Raw genomic sequence first — 19,115 nt, 5'->3', positions numbered from 1 at the left:
GAGCCCTCAGCATCCATCAGCTCTGATGCACTCTGGCTGTTTCTTACCTATCTTCACATTTCCAAAGCCGTCTTCACAGCCCAAGGCTTGACGATGAGTCTTGTGGGACTCTTTTTTTTTTTTTTTTTTTTTTTTTTTGCTTCTTAGTCCAGGCATTTGGTTTTTATTTGGCTTCCCCTAAGCTGCAGCCCTCTCCTACTGATTTTAGTTTTATGGCTCAATTCTAAAAGCCAGCTAATGTGCAGAGTGAAACCAGTACTCTGACTAAGTAACCCAACTACAGGGCATTTCCAAACCAAAATATCTGCTGTTTACAGACCTCTACAGAGCATCCTCTTCCTAGTCTTGCCTGTCCCCTCTGTTCTTTTCCTCTGCCCCCTTCATTTCCGGTTCCACTTCCCTCCCCATTTCTCTTCCTTCTTCTTTCTCCTCATTCTGCTTTCTTCCTCCCCTCATTCTCTCACCCTCCACTTCTCTCTTTTCTTCCTCTTCCTCCTCTTCTTTCCTTCTCCTCATCTCTTCCCTCCTCCTCTTCTTCCTTCTCTCTCCTCCTGATCTGTATCTATTATCTATCTATACATCATTTATCTATGTATCTATCATCCATCATCCATCATCTATCTATCTATCTATCTGTCTAATATATCTATCCATCATCTATCTATCTGTCTTTATCTTCATCATCTTCTCCTTTTTTCTCTCTTCTTGGGAGCACTTGTGAAAATCAATCCAATTTTTATTTCTCTGGAATCATACAGGAAAATTGACAGCATGAATGTTGTGAATATTTCTCAAAAGATCACACCTTGAAGCAGTCCATGAGACAATGAATGACTTCCAGGTGAATGTACTTGGAAGATGGATAAGGTGTCTTCTGATCTGGATTTCCAAGACCAAAGAAGGCACAGAAGAACTCAGCAAGCATGCAAAATCATTCTTACTTAAGGAATATTTTGAAATTTATGTTCTTTATCAGGGAATAAATTTATTGTTCAACTTGTGAGATTTTTCCTTAAAAACATTTTAAAACTTTTTAAAAATAGATATATTTTTTATTTTGAAAGAATAACACAGAGACAAAGAGAGGCAGAGAGAGAAATCTTTGATCTGCTGATTCACTCCCCAGGTGACTGCAATGGCCAATGCAATGGCCAGGTTAGGCTGAAGCCAGAGCCAGGGGCTTCCTCCAGGCCTCCCAAATGGGTTGCAGGGGCCCAAGCACGTGGGCCATCTTTTGCTGCTTTTCCTAGGGCATTAGCAGGGAGCTGGATTGGGAGCAGAGCAGCTGGGAAATGAACTGGTGCCCCTAAAGGATGCCAGCATCACAGGTCACAGCACCTGCCCCTATTTAAAAATTCTGTATCTCTAAAACACACGCAGAGAAATGTACATAAAAATGTATATGATGAATTGGTTCATACTGAACACATGTAACCAGCTCCCATATCAAGAAATAAAACACTGCCTGTACCATGGAAGTCGATTTTCTGTTTCTTCCAAGCGCTACTACTTGAATGTGACTATACTTTGTGTCTGTCTGCTTTTGCTCAAGATCTTGTTTAAGAGCTTCCTTCATGAGTAGCTGCGGCTCATCCATTCCCATTCCTGCATGAAGTTGTTCCAGGTTTGGCTCTTACGCAGATTCTGCTATGTACATTTGTGTATGTGGCTTTTGGTGAACACATTTGGTCTCATTCCCCAGTTTGTATATGTAGATTTAGAAGACAAAGGAGAGGCCTGTTCTGGGAATATAACAGATTTGTCCTTGGAACAGAGGAGATTAAGCAGGGAGATAGCATAAAGGGTTTAGGTCAAAGCTGTGACAAAATTTGAAAGCTAAATCTCTAAGGAAACAGTTAATAGTGGATACAATTCCTTCTTGCATTTATATAACAGAAGTACAAGGACTTTGAATGACCTTCTGAGTTCTCTTCCTTTCTGTTTTCCCCAGTGACTCAACTTTGATTTCTCCTCTGAGGGATGCCCAGTGCCAGACTTTTTCCAGCTCTGTTGCTTGCCCACATAGAACTACATCTTTTTCCAGGCAGATCTCAGGCTGTGTAATGCAGTGTTTGCCAAAGAGGCAAGAACACATCTGAAACTAATCTTTCCTAATGAGAGATGGAATGAAACCAACACCATGGAGGAGTATTAAAATGCAACTCTCTATTCTTTAATCTTTCTATTTATCTATCACCATCCTCTACCACCTACCTTTTATCTACTATCTATCAATCACATATCTATCTCTTCTATCATTTTTCAACCAATGTAATCTAGGCTGGTTGTGAAAATTCAAGCATTAGAGAGATTGTCATTGCAGAAATTAAGATTCCTGTGTTTTTCTCTACACTTCCATAACCACTGACAGACATTATTTCCAGATTGTTTTCTGTATTGTTGATACTTCAGCAAAAATAGTTATCACACTACATTTATATAAGCTTTTGTATTTGCATAAAGTAGCTGGAATATATGATTACTTAAAGATCTTGCTTTGGGACCAGCATTGTGGCATAGTGGGTAAAGCTGCCTCCTGTGATGTCGGCACCCTATGTGAGCACCAGATCGTGTCCTAGCTCCTCCATTTCTGATCCAGCTCCCTGATAATGGTCCGGGAAAAGCAATGGAATATAGTTCAAATACTTGGGCCCCTGCTACCCTCGTGGGAGACCTGGAAGAAGCTCCTGGCTCCTGGCTTCAGTATGGTCTAGCCCTGGTTGTTGCAGCCATCTGGGGAAGGAACCAGCAAATGGAAGATTGTCTCTCTCTTTCTCTCTCTGTAACTCTTTCAAATAAATAAATACACCTTTTTATAAAGGGATCTTCCTTTCATATGCTGATCTTTATTATCCTAAACAGTGATTCTTATGGGAGATACCTTGGAACAAATAGCATGAGAAAATAACACTGTTGTGGACCATGAAATGGGAATTTAGAGTGTTTGCAGGATTTCTATCCATTTCTCATGCCTTGCTGGATACATGATAATAAACTCCATAATTTTTTTTCCTTATCAAGCAAATTCACAATTTTTAATCTACACTCAATGTACTCTTTTCTACTTTACTTCTTGAATTAAGTTAGTTGGCTCAGTTTCCGTGTTTCAACTCTGTGGTCTTCAGAAGTTATTATTATTCATACTTGCTGTGGAGTGGTTCTTTGTCCATGAGTATTTTATTAGTCAGATCTGTTAATAGAACCAAACCAGTGATTAATGCTTAGGTTCTGGAGCCAGGAATCCGGGTGTCAAATCACAGCTGCAATATATCCTAGCTTTGTGACCTTGAGAAAATAATAGCCCTTTTGCCTCAGTTTTGAGAGAGGTGGAACTCATAACAGTGTTTACCCCATAAGGTGGTTGCCTTGCAGAGGGCTCAATAATGAAGTCTATATTTTGTCTTGGTAACTTTTCATGATGATCTTTATTATTTTCAAACTCTCTCACTGGTCTGGTAGCACGGTCTGTGAGCCACACAGACAAGCACATGAGGCAACATAGCACAACACTGAGGGGCAGGCTCTGAAGTCAGGTCACCTGGATTCTCCCTGAGTCTGCCACCTCCTAGCTTGATGACCTTGATGAGCTTCTTGTTCTTCTTGTGCCCCTTTTTTCTAGTTGAGTGCTATCTTTTAGATGTGGCTCGTGTGTTGAGAGCCTGGTCCTCCCGGTGGTGGTGTTGGGAGGTGATGTGGAACTTTTAAAAGGTGGGCCCCTCTAGGAAGAGAGGTCTTGAGTCAATTGGGGACATGCCTTCAGAAGGGATTAAAGTATTTCTCATGTGACCCTGGTTAGTTCTCATGAGAGGGTTGTTATAAAAGTCTGAGCCTGGCTCCACCAGTCTCTCTCTTGCACTCCATTGAGTCAAGTGATCTTTTCTTTACACTTGTGCTACTGCCAAGATGGGATATGCTATGAGGTAGTACAGCCATGAGGTCCTCACCACAGCCAGGCTGATGCCAGCAACAGGCCCCTGTTTCTCCAGAAGTCTGAGCTAAATAAAACTCTTTTACTTAGAAAGTTAGTCTGCCTCAGGCATTTCATTATAGTGACAAAAATTTATATCTATTACCCCATCTGATATCGCTAATCCACAGAGTAATAATTATTATATCACATGATTATTAGGACAATTAAATTCTATAATCCATGTAAATAATTTGGAACCACAGTTTTCTATGTGGAACACACTTGCTACATGTGGCTGTTCTGCACTTGAAATGTGGCTAGTTCAAACTAAAATGTGCTGTAAGTGTACTTGACTTACCAGATTTAGAAGTCATTGTAGGAAAAAGCATTGAACATATCTCATTAATGAATTTTTATTGATTACATATCAAAAAGATGTTTTGGATAGACTATGTTAAATAACATATGCCATTAAAACTAACTTCCTTTCTAAAAAAAAAAAAAAGAATGTGGCTACCAGTATATTTCATTCTTTATGTGGTTCACATTTGATACTTGAGTTATATTTCATTTGGACAATGCCAATCTAGCATATAGAAAACACTAAAAGAATTTGGCTATTATTTTTGAGTATGTCTTACTTTCAGGGAAAGCAGAAAACCTTTGTTTTTTTTTTATTTTATTTATTTATTTATTTATTTATTTATTTATTTTTTTGACAGGCAGAGTGGACAGTGAGAGAGAGAGACAGAGAGAGAAAGGTCTTCCCTTGCCGTTGGTTCACCCTCCAATGGCCGCCGCTGCAGCCGGCGCACCGCGCTGATCCGATGGCAGGAGCCAGGATCCAGGTGCTTTTCCTGGTCTCCCATGGGGTGCAGGGCCCAAGCACCTGGGCCATCCTCCACTGCACTCCCTGGCCATAGCAGAGAGCTGGCCTGGAAGAGGGGCAACCGGGACAGAATCCGGCGCCCGGACCGGGACTAGAACCCGGTGTGCCGGCGCCGCAAGGTGGAGGATTAACCTATTGAGCCACGGCGCCGGCCTGAAACCTTTGTTTTACATAACACTCTAGGGCCCATTGTCATTGTGACTGTATTTAAAAACTCATCATATCAGCAGGTGTAGTGGAGGTGAGAGTTCTATTTGGATTTGGGGAGAGAATTGTCTTGAATTTTGCTCACTCACCGGAATGCTTCTGGTGTGATCAAATCCAGGTTTTGCTCCAACAGTGGACTGAGTAATGATTGCAAACTAATTACAGCATGCATATTGCACTTTGCTTTGCAGTAACAGCTTTCAACCAGCTGTTTCCTTTAGCAGTTGTTCATTTCAAGTAGGTACCAATGCTGCTGGAAGTGTGGGATGCCAGAAAGCAATTTCAATTTCTTGCTTCAAATTGAAATCTGTATTTTTTTTACATTTTTTTTCTTAAGGGCCCTTCAAAATCTACATAGCTCTAAGGCTAATTTCATAGCACCCTTTCTGGTCTATCTTTCCTGAAAAAAATCTTTTGAAGATTATATACAGAATGGTACAAAATCTGAAGTTTAATTAAGCCTCAGCAAAAATATCCTTTAACCATTACATTTGTTTCTTGCTTTATTCCCTCATAGCCTGCAACTCTTCTGAAGTACACTTTTAAGTAGAGATTCAATAGAGCCATTTAGAGTAGTCGTTACTGTAGTTAAATAACTATTCCCATCTGGCTCATGAAATATATAATCTGTATTCCTCTCTGGATAATAAATACAGTAAGTAACTACTCATCATCCCTTAGACCATCACTAGTCTGTTGTGGTGGGATTTTCTTTATTATCTATCACTGAAATCTTTTCATTAACTCTTTCCTTGCAAAGGAACGTTCCCTGTGGGCTTATTTACACAGAGAAAGGTATTATTCTGTTTCTTCTGACCTCAGCGAGCTTCAGACCAACAATAGCAACTGTTAACAGTGGTTGGCATTTATTGAGCATTTACTATGTGGTAGGCACAAAAACATAAGGGCAAAGCCAGATGATTTATAAGCATCATCTCATGTAAATTTTTTCAAAGACCATTTAAGGGGCATTGTCTGGAAAACTGAGATTTAGAGTCTCACAGCCTGTAAATGGCTACATGGAGAGTCTAATCCAGATTTATTTGATTCCAAGTCCTGTGATCTTCTAAGCCAGGGGCTTCAGATGGGTGTGAGTAGCTCGGGGCTGCTGGATGATACACTGGGGTGTATGTAGATAGTATGTTAGAAATTTTATTTAGATATGTGTTTTCTGGTATTTTTGAGATGCCTGTGTTTGTGCTTGTTTTGCGGTATTTCAGACCAATACAACAGAACAAGTATTAATTATATGTAGAAGTTTGTAGGTGTTTGGAATACATGTGTGACTTTTTTTGCGATAATTTTCATCACCAAATAAGAGTCTCATATTTTATCAAAGCATTGGAAGATCTGATGCATTCTGTACCATTCATGCAAAATCTGTAACACATGAAATGTATGATGGCAAGGAAAATTATCCAACAATCGTAAGTTTTTTGGCTCACAGAGAGTCTCCTGTTAAAACCTTCTTTGTTCTTAATTTTACTCTAACTTGAGTGAAGCTCTGCACTCAGGAGGTTAATAGAATTTTTATCGCCTTCATTCCTAAGTGAATGGATGCTGTAGCTACTCTCAGCCCACCCTAGACCTCTGCTTGCTTGACTGCTGGCATCTACTTCCTGCAACTCTGAGATGAATAATTGCCCATGATATGGTGATGCCACAGTAGTGCTGGCCCCAACTAGGCGGAGAAGCTGTGGTGTCTTGTGAGTCCTTGGGCTTTAATTATCCATGCAACCAGCACAAATTTGCTTTCTATGCAATGGTCTTTACTAAAGGTTGGTGACAGAGTGAGAGAATTAACTTGAGGGAATTAATAATGAAGAAAAAACTAAATTCTAAGTCACCATTCCCAGAAACCAAGGCAAAAGGAAAAACTTCGCCTCTTTGTCTTAGGAACATCACCCTTTTCTTCCTCTTCCTCTTCCACCTCCTCCTTCTCCTCCTCTTCTTCATCCTTATTTTCCTCCACTCCTGCCCCCTCCTTCTTCTCCTTCTCCTTCAGAGAGAGAGAAAGAAAGAGAGAGAGATATTTTTTTTCAATCCCTCACAATGAAACCTTCCCCTTTAGGAAAACCTTATCTCTAGCCCATGGCATTGTCTCACATCTCCCTTTGTCACAATAACCTAAGTATACAATAATTCAGAATAGTAGAATCCAGAAATAGGAGTTGGGCTAGAATAGAACTTGAGCAGAACAGCTCAGAATGGGATTTACATTCTAATTGCTGTTCTTGGACCATTCTTTCATGAGCAGGAGGCAAAGATCTGCACCTGCCCTTCTTCCCATGTCATTTTGGTCTCCTGTGGGGAACCCTTGCATGTAATACACATGCATACACACACACACACACACACACACACCTCTAAAGGGTGAACAGTAACTCTCCAAGGTGGCAGAACTTATTTTGATACTAAGCAAGGGAAGCATCATTCAAAATTCATATTGTCAGCAAACACTGTCCTTGTCATGAGGTAGCTATTGTTTTGAAAAACCATTGCAATCATTGTTTTCTCTCATACCATTACCATCCTAGCAATTTAAATCTGATTAAATTTAAAAATGTGATGAATTTAAAAAATTAAAAAAAGGAGTTTGCTGCAGCATTTGCGTTGCAGACACCTGCATCTGGTTTGAGTTACAGCTGCTCTTCTGGTCCAGCTTGCTGATGATGTGCATCCTGGGAGGCAGTAGGAGATGGTTCAAGTACTTGGGTCCTGCCACCCATGTGGGAGACCTGGGTGCAGCATGGAAAGGAGAGAACTTTTCATAGGCCCTATGCAACCAGTCCCGGGGGCATTATGAACGTGGCTGAGCTGGCTCAAGGAAGGTAGCAAGACTCAGGCAATCCTACCATGGAGTTGTGTGATTATGTCACAGATTGCTTTCAAGAACATACATGTCCTTTTTAAGGCCATAAGATCTGCTTAATAGGAAGCAGGGTGAACTCACAGAATGTTAAATCTGGAAAGAATTGCCTCTAGTTGTCCTCCAGCTTAGCATGTATCAGAATCTCCTGGAGTAAGGATAGGATAAAAGTTACTGGGCTCCATCCCCAGAATTCCTCATTTAATTGATCTGGAGCCAAGCTTGAATTGAATGTGCATTTCTAACAGGTTCTTAGATGATGCCAATGCAACTTGCTGAGGGAACACACTTTGAGAACCACTGCTTTCTATAAATGGTGTTCAACCCTGGCTGCACATTAGAATCATCTAGGAAGCTTTAAAAGACAGCCCCAAGCCCAGGCTGCAGCCCAGACCAATTAAATATAAATTAGAAGGAGGGGAACCCTGGTGTCAGAACTTTTTAAAGCTCCCCAGGTGATTCCGAGAGAGCCAGGATTGAGAACACGTTGATTATAAGATCAGGCTGTTTTGATTCCCTGGGAAACCATTGCTTGCTCTGAGAATGGGGAACGTTGGGTTATTTATTGCCATTGTTAAGATACATTCTCCGCTTACAGTTGAGGAAACTGAGGCATGATGGCATGATTTTTTTTTTTTTTGACAGGCAGAGTGGACAGTGAGAGAGAGAGAGAGACAGAGAGAAAGGTCTTCCTTTTTTTGCTGTTGGTTCACCCTCCAATGGCCGCCACAGCCAGCGTTCTGCGGCCGGCGCACCGCGCTGATCCGATGGCAGGAGCCAGGTGCTTCTCCTGGTCTCCCATGGGGTGCAGGGCCCAAGTACTTGGGCCATCCTCCACTGCACTCCCTGGCCACAGCAGAGAGCTGGCCTGGAAGAGGGGCAACTGGGACAGAATCCGGTGCCCCGACCGGGACTAGAACCCGGTGTGCCGGCGCCGCTAGGCGGAGGATTAGCCTAGTGAGCTGCGGCGCCAGCCGGAGGCATGATTTTTTACAATCATTTCTTTACTGCAACAGTAGACTTAAGGACACTCCGATGCTCTGGAGGTGGCTGAACATGTTGAAGGTAAGAGTTGTCCTAAGATTGGCCAAGAAATGTTTAGGATAGCATATCGACAGTAATAGAATGGCCAATCTTGCTTCTTTCAAGGGTAAAAGTTGAGAAGAAGAGAACAGATTCAGATCTCCGTTCAAATCAAAATGAGATTCCAACATTCACTAAACCGTAACTTGTAACGTCATCTGAATGCAGGAGTTCTATGAATGTTCAATTACCGTGTGCACATTCAACTGGTTCTACAGTAGGAGAAGGGCTACTGCCTCAAGGAAAGGTGGTCAGCTAAGGGGCACCACAAACATTCTAGTAGATAAAGATTCTGCAGACAATGGGTGGCAGCATGCCCTATGTGAGAATACTAGAGTTTAGGATCTTACGCCACTATGTAAAAAGTTGTCTGTCTGTGAGACCACTCACCAGTCCTACACATCATGACAATTAGAGGTGGGAAAAAAGCCCACAGCCATTTACCATCATTGAGGGGTCATGTAATGCGCTCCACTGAGAGCAAAATCACCACCAATTTCGGCAGCAGGGAAGTCATTTGCTGCTTAGCACTTATTCTACAATCACTGTGCTGCAAACCAAGAAATAAATACAGTTTAGTGATGTAGAGAGCAGTAAATAGCACGTAAAGAGTGAGAATTGCTTTAATTTCCTCTGTGCTGGTCCAAAAGTCAGCACATGTTCTTGAGCCTCTTAAAGGGGGCCAAGGATTTGGGAAGCTGGCTTTGACTTGTGGTGGTTTTCAATTTGATTTTCCTTTACAGGTGGAAAAAAAAATAACCCAGAGTGAGATATTCATGCAAGAGTAAAATGAAAAATTAATAGATCTTTAAGAATCAAATTTATTTTCTTGATGACTCAGTGTTGCATTCAATTTTTTCTTGTATTTTAATTTATTGTATTTTATTTGACAGGAAGAGAGAAAGAGTGAGGGCAAGAGTGAGAGAGACAGAGAGCGAGCACTCCCATTCATTCGTTCACTCCCCAAATGTTTGCATCAGCAGGAGTTGGGCCTGGCCACATCTGGGAGCATGGAACTTAATTTAAGTCTCCCATGTGGGTTGTGGCAACTCAATTACTTGAGTCATTGCTGCTGCCTTCCAGGGTCCACTTTAGTAGAAAAGTGAAGTCAGGGGCCAAAGTAGAGAATCAAACTCAAGTACTTCAAAGTGGAAGATGGGCTGCCAACAAGTGCTGGCTTAGGTTGTGTGTTGGTCTCATTTCCCTTGTTAATGAATTATGGGCATGCGATGAAATTCTGGAGGAGTGTGCTAGCAGGCATTAGTTGACTATTTAACAGAGGCAAGCAGAAAGATATGATGGCTTTTCCTGGATGTGATCATAGCTACCGTCACTATCTTGGAGCTTTGAGAAGTGCTGCTCTGAGGAGAAATTTAGAATAGAAAGATGATACCAATGAGCCAGCAAATGAACTGTCCCTGGAGATCATCTAGTTATAGGAGATAAGAAATGCCTGATTGTTTAAGGCAGTCAAATCAGGGTTTCTAACTCTGTGCAGCTGAAGGCAGAGAGGTTCCATTTGGTTTCCTTAGTATGTTTCGGAGAGTTAAGCCCTACACACATTTGCCAAGATGGAAAGATATTATAGGAAAGTGAATATATCATAGTGCCACAGTGCTTTACAATTCCTTATAGAAACTTCTTTAATTTAAAAATAACTTCCTGTCCTACGTGTTACTTTTATTTTTCTTTCCATTTAACTTAATCTCAGCAATTATCTTGACAGATTTAAGGTAAAGTACTTCATTCACATAATAAAATTTGATTGACAGTTTTAATGTGTGGAAGAGGTTAAGATGTGACTTTAGCATTAATAAGCTTTTAAGCTTCACATAATACAAGCCAAACACACATTAGAAAAATGAATCCAAAACCATGAAAAGTTACCTAAGTATTACCAAGAGAAATTGTCTCCAAGTCTTCATTGCTTTTAATGTTTATTTTAATTTTTTGTTTCTTTTCTATTTTTTTTTAAAAAATATTTATTATTTTATTGGAAAGGTAGTGTTACAGTAAGCGGAAGAGACAGAGACAGAGAGAGAGGGAAAGGGAGAAAGAGAGGGAGAGGGAGAAAGAGAGGGAGAAAGTATTTTATCTGATGATTTGATAAATGTATACATTCAAGTATCTATCAACCCAATGAATCACCCCAGAAAATTCTTTGGTTCTTTTGGGGTCAATTTCTCCTCCCCACACCACAACTATCCTCTTGCAAATCAAGCAGTATAACCCACCACTGTGAGTTTGTTAGGCTGGTTGATAAATTCATACATTCAAATAAGTAGTATTCTTATGTATCTAGCTCGTTCTCCCAGCACAGAGTGGAGAGTTCTGTGTGGTACTGGGTGTATCATACATTGACTCCTTTTGGTGATTAATATTCTATTGTATGAGCAAAGCAATTCACTTATACGCCCTTCAAAATGTGAATGGATGAGTTGTTTCTGGTTTGGTACTATTATGGGCTGAACTGCTATGCAACCATGTACAAATTTTTGTGGGCATTTTTTTTCTGGGTTACATACTATGTCTACGTTCAACTTAATAAGAAACTGATGATCAGTTTTCCAACATGGTCCTACCGTTTTCTATTCCATGAACTGTGTCTTGGAGCTCTGACCCACAACCAGTATGGTGAGACTTTTTACTTTTTTTCCATTCTAATGAGTGTGATGTGATATCTCATTGTGGTTTTGTTTTTCATTTCCCTGATGACCAGTGACATGTATTTTTTCTTAATTCTTCCTTGATCATTCATATGTTCTCTTACGGAAGCTTTTGTTTACCCTTTTGGCTTTTTAAATTAGATTGTCTATCTTATTAATAGTGCATTATAACAAAAGGAGTACAATTCTTTTTCCAAATGGTGTTTAGAAAGTATTTTCTCCTAATGTGTGGCTCTCATTTTTTTCTTTTTAAAATGTTTTATTAATATAAAGAGAACAGTTCTAAGAAGATAACCATACTTCCCTCCTTCCCCCATCCCTCCCTTAAACCCCCTCCTTCCTCTTTAATTTTTGCAAAAACATAATTTCTATCTATTCTACAATCACAGGTTTAATGCATCACTAACCATAATATTCAACAAGTAAGAAGTAGAAAGACCACAGTTCCACAGGAGTATAAACAAGGGCTAAAAACACCAGTCAAAGTCACAAGATGTCTGCAATATCTTTTGAAGAACAGAGGTTTAAATTTTAATGAAGTCTAGCTTACCAATTTTAAAAAATGCAATCTGACTTTCTGAGTGCAAAGAAATCTTTGCGTACTACAAGGTTGTAAACATTTGTGTTTTTTTTTCTCTGGAAGTTTTACTCTAAGGGATAATATCCAAAACTCAAATAATTTTTACAACTCAGTGGCAGAAAAACAAATAACCCAATTAAAAATGAGCAAGGGTGGTAAATGTTTGGTGTAGTGGTTAAGACACCCATATTCCATATCTGAGTATTTGGTGTTAGTCCGAGTTGTGCTTCCCATCCCAGATTCTTGCTAATGTGCACTGATGAGGCAGCACATGATGGCTCATTGAGCCCTTGCCACCTGCTTACGTGAGATACACAGATTGAGTTCTAGGCTCCTGGCTTTGGCCTGGCCGGGCTCCTGCTGTTGCTGGCATCTGGGGAGAGAGTCAGTGGGTGGATGGTCTCTCTCTCTCTCTCTCTTTCAAATAAAATGAAAATAAATAAAAAAATATTAAATAAAAACTTTTAAAAAATGAGCAAAGGACTTGAACTGCTTTTCTGTTTAGGCTTATTGTGCACTTTTAATGCAATTTTTGTACCTGTGATTAAGTGAGGGTCAGGATTGAACTTAAAAAATATGGATGCCCAATTGTTTCATCACCATTTGTTAAGAGATATCCTTTACTTACTGAACTATGTTGGCACCTTTGGGAAAATCAGCCGAATAGGGGCAGACATTTGATGTGTTCAGTTGCTGTTTTGGATTCCTCTGAGAATCTGTGTCAGTCACAGGTCCACTGTCAATTCCAGCTGCCTGCCAATGCGCACTCTGGGAGATAGCAGGTGATGCAGAAATACCTGGGTTCCTTGACCCCGACATGGGAGTTCTCACTGCAGTGCCTGGCTCCTGGCTTTGGCTTGGGTAAGCCCTGGTTGTTGTAGCCACTTGGTGAATGAACCAGTACATGGAAGATCTCTTTATGTTTCTGTCTCTGTCTTTCAAAAAAAATTATAACAGAGGTGGAACATTTCTATTAAAAAGTCAACTGAACATACATGTATGAAACTATTTCTGGACTTTGGTCTTCTATTGGTCTGTTAGTCTTTTCTTATGCTAGTGCCATTCTTCCTTTGTGAAACTAAATATAACAAATTCTGAAATCAGGTAGTTCAGTTCTTCCAGTTTTGTTTTTCTTTTTCAGAATTGCTTTGGCTAACTTAGGTTCCTTGCATTTCCCTTTAGGTCATAGAAACATCTTGTCAATTTTTAAAAGGATATAAACTTAGAATTAAAAACAATTATCTATTTGAGGGGGTTGGAGAGGGAGGGAGGAAAGGAGGGAAGGAGAGAGAGAGAGAGAGAGATCACTCCCTAGATGGCCACAGCTGCTGAACCTGGACCAATTGAAGGGCACCAGGAACTGGACCAAGGTCTTCCATATGAGTGGCAGGAACCCAATGACTTGAGCCATTACTGCTGCCTCCCAGGGTCTGCATTAGTGGGCAAGTGGAGCCAGGAATCAATCACAGGCATTCCATTATGGGATGTAGGCATCTTAACTGCCTTTTCAACTGCCAGGCTACATGACTGCCGCAGGTCTGCTGAAAATTTAGTTTCCATTCAATACATTTATCAGTTAATATGGAGAGACTGAAGTCTTAACACTATTAATTCTAACTTGTGAACGTGATATATATATATCTTCATTTATTTAAAAACTTCATTTAATTTCTGTCATACACAGTATTTTTATACTTTTTAGTCTGTGTACTTTTTATCTTTTATTAAATATATTCCTAAATATTTGATGCTATTGTAAAAGCATTTCCTAATTGTTTTCTACTTATATACAGATGCAATTGATTTTATATCTCGACGGTGTGTCACAGAACTTTGCCAAATTCACATATCAATGTGAGAATTGTAAGCAAAAAATATAAAAGTACATTAAACATCCATGTGCCCAACCCCACCCAGATGCTATGATTACCATTTAGATATATTTTCTTTAGCACAGATACATCATCTAATCTGTATTATTTGTCTTATTTTTTATATATTTTAAGATAAGTTGCAAACATCAGTACACTTCATTCCAAACATGCCAGCATGAGTGTTATTAAGTGTAATTGAATTACTCCTTATAGTTTTAAAATTTTAAGTATAGTTTACATACCATGAGGTGTATAAATTTTAAGTGTACCAGCTGATGTCTTTTGAAAAATGCGTGATTCCTATGTCCTTTTATGTCCCTTCTAAATTAATCCCTGTCCCCACATCTCCAAAGCAATTGCTGTTCTGACTTTTAACAAATGAGACTCTACATTACTTTTGCCTATTCTAGCTCTTTATACAAGACAATCATGTAGTGTTCATTTTCTTGGGAAATGTTTCTTTCAATCAGAATGATATTTTTTAAATTTCATTAATGTAGATGCATGGATCTTTTTAAAAAATTGCTTAAAGTATTTTATTCTATGAATACACCACATTTTGCTTACATACTCCTATTAATGGACACTTGTGTTTCTAATTTTTTGTGCCATGATTAAAACTTATGAGCATTTTGTACAAATCTGTGGTATATGCTTTCATTTCTCTTGGGTAAATACCTGAGAGTAGAATTGCTGGGATACAGCTATGCTTGGTTATATGAGAAACAGGCCCATTTTCTAAAGCAGTTTAACATTCTGTACTCCCACCAGCAATGTATGGAATCTGAGGTTGCATTACATCTTTGCCAACATTTGGTGTTGTCAGTCTCTAATTTTATCCATTTCAGTGGGTGTATAATGGTAACTCATTGTGGTTTTAATTTACATTTCCACAATGACTAATTATGTTGTGTTCTTTTTCATGTGCTTTTCTTCTGTATGAAATGTCTATTCAAGTTGTTTATTTTTAAAAATATAGTTGTTCCTTTTTTTTGGTCATTGACTTGTATACATTCTTTATATTGCTTGGATACCAATACTTTATTAGATATGTTTTATAACTAAAACTCCAAGATTTTGACTTGTCTATTTTCTTAATCTTACCTTCCAATAAGCAGGATTTAAAATTTTTTATGAGTTCTCATTTATTATTTTCTTTTATTATTTGTTATTTGCTAGACCCCAAGTAATAAAAGTATTCTCCTATGTTTCCTTCTATAATCTTATAACTTCATATTTTATGTTGAGGTCAATGATTTACCTCTAATTTTTGTACACAATATGAGATAAGGGTTGAGTTTCTTTCTTTTTGCCACAAATAGATGTATATTTATTCTAGCATCTTTTCTTAAAAATATTCTACTTTCCCATTGAATTCTGTTATTACCTTTGTTGGAAATTAATTAATTGTTCATTTTGTGGGCCCACTTAGGGCTTCATATTCTGTTCTAATATAGATATATCTATTTTCATATCTCTCCCAAACTTTCTTGATCAATGTAAGTATGCAATTAGTCTTGAAGTCAAGTGGCATAAGTTGTCCACTGTTTTTTATTTATTTATTTTTATTATTTTTTTTTATTTTTGACAGGCAGAGTGGACAGTGAGAGGGAGAGAGACAGAGAGAAAGGTCTTCCTTTTGCCGTTGGTTCACCCTCCAATGGCTGCCATGGCTGGCGCACTGCAGCCGGTACACCGCGTTGATCTGAAGCCAGGAGCCAGGTACTTATCCTGGTCTCCCATGGGGTGCAGGGCCCAAGGACTTGGGCCATCCTCCACTGCACTCCCTGGCCACAGCAGAGAGCTGGCCTGGAAGAGGGGCAACCGGGACAGAATCCGGCACCCCGACTGGGACTGGAACCTGGTGTGCCGCCGCCGCAAGGTGGAGGATTAGACTAGTGAGCCGCTGCGCCGGCCCATGTGGCATTCTTTAAACAATTTTGTTTTAAAAATGATGGTAGCTAACAGATAGAGACATGATTGATTTCTATAAATTGGCTTTATATCCTCTAAACATGCTAAATTCACTTACTAATTCTAGTAGGTTTTTGTAGATTACTTGGCATTTTTTGTAAAGGCATCCTATCAACTGCAAACAAAGTTTTGCTTATTGTTTTTCAGGCTGTATGCCCCCTTATTTTTATTTTTTTTTCTATTGCCTAATTACACTGCTAGAATGCCATTCAATGTTAAACAGAAGTGGTAAGAGTGAACATGTTTTTGTATTCTTCATGGTACAAGAAACTGTTCAACTTCTCACCAATAATAATTGTGTTAGTTGCAGAGTTGTGTTTTCTTTTTTCTGGGTGGATTTACTTTATTTCCAATTATGCTTAGTTTGATAAGTTTTTATCAGGAAAAAATGTTAAATGTCTTCAAAGGCTTTCTCTGCAAATATTAAGACTATCATAGATATTTGTCTTTTATTCTGTTAAGATGGTAATTTATATTGGTTGCTTTTCTAATGTTAAACCAGTATTCAATTTCTGGATTAATCCCACTTTTTCATGAAGTAGTATCCTTTTTGTTGCTGGATTGCATTTGTTATTACTTTTGGAGACTATTTTATCTTATTAATTATATTGAGCTAAAGGTATTCTTTCTGTGTCTGTAGGGTGGGGGGTTTGCTGGCATTGTAATGTTTTGATGTTCTATAAAATGAGTTGATGTATGATTGTCCTTTATTTTACAAAATAATTTGTGTAAAATTGGCATTATTACTTCTACCTTAAATAAACAGTGAGCTAACCAGGGAAACAGTGTGGCCCTGGAATTTTCTTTGCTGGAGGATTTTGAATATGACATTAATTTCAATGGTTGATATAGTTAGCAGATTTTTATCTGGTAACTTGTATTTTAGAAGCAATTTATCTAATTCATCTAAGGAAAAAAGAGCAGAAGTTAGTGCAAGGAAATAAATATTAGAGATAACAGCAAAAATCAGTGAAATAGAAAAAGACACATGAAAAAAAGAATTAACAAATCTAAAAGGCAGCTGTTTGGATTGTGAATAACCTTGATAAATCAGGAAAATAATATAAATTATGACTATCAAGTATGAAAGAAAGAGATACCACTAATGATTTCAGGCATTAAAAAATTGATAAGGATATGTGATGAATTATATCAACAAACTTGACTTGCTCTTAAATTTTTGGTTTTGATCCATTTTAAGTTAAATTTTGTCTAAAATAAGACTTCAACACTATTCTTTTGTTTGTGGATATTCCATTTTCTCAGCACCATTTGTGGAAGCAACTGTCCTGTCTGCATTGAATGGTCTTGGTGTCTTTGTTGAAAATCAGTTGGCCATGTAATGTGTGGGTTCATGTCTGGATTCTCTATTTTCTTCCATGGCTACATATATTTATTCTTATGCCAGTCCTACATTATTTTGATTAGTGTAGCTTTATAGTGAGTTTTATAATTGCAGAAGTGTTTGTCCTCCAACTTTGTTCTGCTTTCTCAAAATTATCTTGGCTCTTCAGGATCCCTTAAAATCCCATATGAATTTTAGGATAGATTTTTCTATTTCTGTGGAAAAAAATTCTGTTGATACTTTTGATAGTATTCACACTGAGTCTGTAGATAACTGGGGAGATTGTATTGTCTTCTTAATGTCAAGTCTTCTAATCCATGATCACAAAACAGCTTTCCATTTAGTAGGACTTTTTTTTTTTTTTTTTTTTGACAGGCAGAGTTAGACAGTGAGAGAGAGAGACAGAAAGAGTTATAGAGAGTGAGAAAGGTCTTCCTTCCGTTGGTTCATTTTCCAATGGCCGCCATGGCCGGTGCTGAGCAGATCTGAAGCCAGGAGCCAGGTGCTTCCTCCCGGTCTCCTTTGACGGTGCAGGGACCCAAGCACTTGGGCCATCCTCCACTGCCCTCCTGGGCCACAGCAGAGAGCTGGACTGGAAGAGGAGCAACTGGAACTAGTACCCAGCACCCCAACTGGGACTAGAACCCGAGATGCCAGTGCTGCTGGCGGAGGATTAGCCTAGTGAGCCATGGTGCTGGCCTTAGTTAGGACTTTCTTAATTTCTTTCAGCAATGTTTTGTAGTTTTCAGAATGTGTTTTGTACCTCCTAAGTACATTGTTCTTCATGATGCTGCTGTGTATGAAATTATTTTCTTAATTTTCCTCTTATATTGCTTATTGCTAGTTCATAGAAATACAATTGGTTTTTGCATGCTTATTTTGCATTTGGCAACTTTGCTGAATTTATCAATTTTAACAGGTTTTTAAAATTATTTATAAAATGGGAACAAACTTTATGTATTTCATATATACAGTTTTAAGAGTATAATGATACATCCCACCCTACTCTCCCTCACTCCTACCATCCCTCCTTCTTTTCTTATTTTTATTTTAATTTTTACAATGGTATACTCTCAATTTTCTTTATAACCATGAGTTTTACACTCTACCAAATACAGAATTCAGCAAGTAGTAAGTAGAAAAACCACTGTTCCTCAAGAATATAGACAAGAGTTATAAACAATAATCTCAAAATGTCAATTTTGCTCACATAAATTACTTTTTTTGTACTCTTTACATTAGTTACCAGAAATCAGGGAAAACATATATTTGTCTTTTGGGGACTGGCTTATTTCACTAAGTGTAATAGTTTCCAGTTGCATCCATTTTGTTGTGAAAACAGGATTTCATTCTTTTTTATGGATGATTAGTATTCTATAATGTATATATACACCATAATTCCTTATCCAGTTATCAATTGATAGACTTGTAGATTGATTCCATATCTTAGAGCTGTGGGTTGAGTGCTATAAACATGGGGGTACATGATTTCATATCATTTTGGTAAATTCCCAGGAGTGGGATTGCTGGGTCATATTGTAGATCTATTTTCAGATTTCTGAAGAATCTCCATACTGTCTTCCATACAATTGTACTAGTTTATATTCCCATCAACAGTGTATTAGTGTACTTTTTCCCATACATCCTTGCTAGCATTTGTTATTTTTTGATGTTTGGATGATAGCCATTCTAACTGGGGTGAGGTGAAACCTCATTGT

General features: G+C 38.6%; 1 long non-coding RNA gene across 1 annotated transcript in view; it reads left to right on the top strand.

Moving 5' to 3' along the window:
* Positions 1-8,403: 8,403 nt before the first annotated feature.
* Positions 8,404-19,115, top strand: part of LOC103349348 (uncharacterized) — a 196,005-nt gene continuing 185,293 nt past the window's right edge. The window contains exon 1 of the long non-coding RNA XR_016213985.1: positions 8,404-8,940. This is a non-coding gene — a long non-coding RNA (uncharacterized LOC103349348). The remainder of the gene's footprint in view (positions 8,941-19,115) is intronic.

This window comes from Oryctolagus cuniculus, chromosome 10, assembly GCF_051225735.1.
Source record: "Oryctolagus cuniculus isolate XC-2025 breed Fujian yellow rabbit chromosome 10, ASM5122573v1, whole genome shotgun sequence".
Taxonomy (NCBI): domain Eukaryota; kingdom Metazoa; phylum Chordata; class Mammalia; order Lagomorpha; family Leporidae; genus Oryctolagus; species Oryctolagus cuniculus.
Note: the sequence above shows the minus strand (reverse complement) of the source record. Positions and strands in the feature narration are given on the sequence as shown.